The sequence below is a fragment of the Strix uralensis genome, chromosome 3, assembly GCF_047716275.1.
Source record: "Strix uralensis isolate ZFMK-TIS-50842 chromosome 3, bStrUra1, whole genome shotgun sequence".
NCBI lineage: Eukaryota > Metazoa > Chordata > Aves > Strigiformes > Strigidae > Strix > Strix uralensis.
This window is the reverse complement of record NC_133974.1, coordinates 115,928,909-115,931,967: the sequence shown is the minus strand read 5'-3', so window position 1 is coordinate 115,931,967 and position 3,059 is coordinate 115,928,909. Positions and strand designations below refer to the sequence as shown.

Below are 3,059 nucleotides of genomic sequence, written 5' to 3'. Positions count from 1 at the left end.
TCAGCTTGCACCGAGGCTGGCGACAGCTGTATTTCATGCAGGTAACTCAGGTTTAACGCTTTGTCCCCTGAGCATCCGCACAGCTCCAGCAGCACAGAAAGTCACAGTGGGCCGCGCTGGAGCAAGCTGCTCCGCTGGACTTGTGGCAAGTGTTGCGTCTGCATCCCTGCCCTTCTGTTCTCCCTGTAGGGTCCTGGTCAATACAACAAGCTGCTCTCCCTGGAAATGACCATCGTGGCGAAAGACAGACTCCACTGTGAGCCGTGACCTTCACCCACCGAGCAGCCAGCACAGCCAGGGACACGTCTGTGCGAAAGGCCCTCCCCGTGGCAAAAAGGGGATCCATAGTCAGCTTTGGATGGCGTGTGTCTGGTGGAACTGTTGATACTGCGCGATGCCTTGATTAAAATAGGAGCGATGAAGAGGGTTCAAAACCTGCCCTTTTCAGGAAAAATGCAGGAAATCAGAGTCTTTGCAGGAAAAATGCAGGAAACCGGCATCTTTTGGCTATTTTACACTCCAACCAGACAGATTGTGGGCCCGTGTTTTGCTGATTAGGAATACCAATTAAACTCAGACACCAGAGTGAAGAGAGCAGGCGTATTTTACTGGAAATAGCTAAATAACGTAACAGAATAATACAGAAAACATACAGTACGAAAAGACACAATAGCGCACTTAAACAAATAGGAAAATACAGGGTCATGCATCAAATCATTACTACCTGAGGGAGAGAACAGTGATTAAGAAAGATCCATCACCACTTGCATACGTCACCATCATCCAGACCCGCAGTGGCTGGGCAGCCCCGGTTACAGCGAGGATTTGGAGAGCCTGTCCCGGCAAGTGGGAAATCCTACGCGGTGCGTCCACCCGTAGGTGAGGCTTCCAAAGTCGCTGTGAGCGGGTCCAGCCTTATATAGCCCCAAATCAGCAAGCCAGAATAGCTGGCACCTCTGTTTTGAGCGGAACATCTGGTTTCACTCTCACATTAGATTCCCCCGGAGCCTGGCCAGGGCTCAAGGGAGAAGCTAAGGGAGTTTCCCTGCTTATCTAATTTATTTATGTTCTTTTTAGAACAAGGCCACACGTCTGGTCCCAAGGCCGGACAGCAGGCTTCATGGCCTTGTTAACTTACCTCTATGCCAAGAAGAAGAAAGATACATTCAGGATAGACATGTTTCCATTACATTCATCATCAGTCAGGAGTCTATGATATCTAAGCTACATCTTTCATTAATGACCATACACATATCGTTAATGACTACATACTAAGTTAGCAGCTTTGGCTCGGGGCCTGTTGTTCAGGCTTCAACACTTCAACACTTTAGCGCTTTTTACATCAGGATAGGCGGTTTGTTATAACCTAGTACAATACCTACTAGCACAACGGTTATCAGGTACAAAATATACAGGATTCCTCTATAGGTCAACTCTGGCTTGGGCCTATTGTCCAAGCCTTAGCACTTCAGCCCGGTGGTTAACGCTTTAAGGGCAGTTCAGCACGTTGGGAAAAGGGATGGAAGACCACTCTTGTGGACGCTGTCTGGACTGGGCTAGGCTGGGGTTGGAGAGCCTGGGAGGGTCTCCGGGGTCCCAGCTTTCCCGCAGTGCTGACTGTGGTGGCTGCTGCCTGTTCTTTCCTGCAGTGCTGACTGCACCCACCTGGTGGGGCTGTCCTTGGGAAGGGCACCAGAGCTGAAAAAGGCCCTGGTGGAGGGGCGGGGAGATGCTCTTCTCCAGAGATTTGCCAGAAACTCTCCAGAGCATCCCTTTTCTAGCCCGTGAGATGCTCTGTGTGACAGGGAACGTGCCCATTAGTCCGCAGTCCTGGGCAACCTGGTCTAGGTGACCCTGCTTGAGCAGGCGGGTTGGACCAGAGGACCTCCACAGGTCCCTCCCAGCCTCAGCGGTTCTATGGGATGCTGTGCTTTGGTTTGACTCCTCGAGCACCTCAACTCAGCCCCGATGCCTGCTGGAAAGGATTCTGGCGCAAGAGATGATCCCAAACTCCTCCACAAGGATGCATCACAAAACAACGTCTACCTCGTCCAGAATATCGTACGGCACACACACTCAGAAGAGAGAAAATGTCCTTTTATTGCGGACATTAACTGCAGGAGCCCAGGAGTCACACGGGTTCAACCAGTAACAGCAAAATCAGCACCTACAACGACAGAGCCAGAAAGCACTGGTAAAGCCACAAAGGCAGCAACAGGCATGGCTTGGTTCCCCTTTCTTTGGGAAACAGGAATTGTTGATATCCCAGAAGAGAGCTACTGCTGGCATTGGCTCTGGGGTGGCTCCGGCCCCTTATCCCCATGGGTAATGCCCTTAGAGAGCTGTGCAGGTGCAGAGGTGCACAGTGCCCCTGTGCCACACAGCAGGGCTCCCCTGGGCAGCTGCCACGGCGTTCTTTCCAAACCCTGCATAGCACCATCCCCTCGCCGTCCCTTGCCAGTGAGTTGGACTGACTTAGAGCAGTGTGGGGAGTTGGCAAAGATGGGCAGCAGAGCCTGGTACACACCTGGGGCTTCCCGATCTTTTGCACCTCCCTGCTTTTCTTGCAGTGCCCATCTTCTCCTCTCTTCTCTTCTTCGCCTGGTGGGGTTCCGTCTCTTCTGCCCAGGCCTCTTCTCTCTTTCTTTTCCTTTGGCTGGCGTTCTCCTGGCAGGAGCCTGCAAACCTTTCCATCCCACAGCATGATTAGACAGGTAAAGCCAGGATCAATCGGAATCAGTTCTTGATTTAACCAAAGCTGACTCATTTTACCTTCTTTGCTCTGAGAGGCTCTTTGGTTCCTCTGTGCATCCCAGGGCCTCTACCGTGGTCGCGGGGGTGGTTGGAGACGGAGCAACGGGTGCCTAAAACAGAAAGGTCGTCATTAGCAGGTGGCAAGGGATGCCCTGAAGTAGCAAGCAACTGCTTGGCACGTTGCTGCCTTAGCTCTACAGAGGAGATCCCTTTGGCCGGTTTGCATTAGCCCTTTCTCCCAAGGATCTCACTCTGGAACACAGGGTTCACGTGGGGGTGTGACAGTTCATTTGTGGGGCCATTCA

At 52.1% G+C, this 3,059-nt stretch overlaps 1 long non-coding RNA gene across 1 annotated transcript; it reads right to left on the bottom strand.

The window, feature by feature from the left end:
- Positions 1-2,076: 2,076 nt before the first annotated feature.
- LOC141941908 (uncharacterized) lies at positions 2,077-2,661 on the bottom strand. The gene is made up of 2 exons (XR_012628468.1): positions 2,528-2,661; positions 2,077-2,167 (listed from the first exon to the last, which is right to left on the bottom strand). It is a non-coding gene; the product is annotated as an uncharacterized LOC141941908 (long non-coding RNA).
- Between the last annotated feature and the right edge of the window lie 398 nt (positions 2,662-3,059).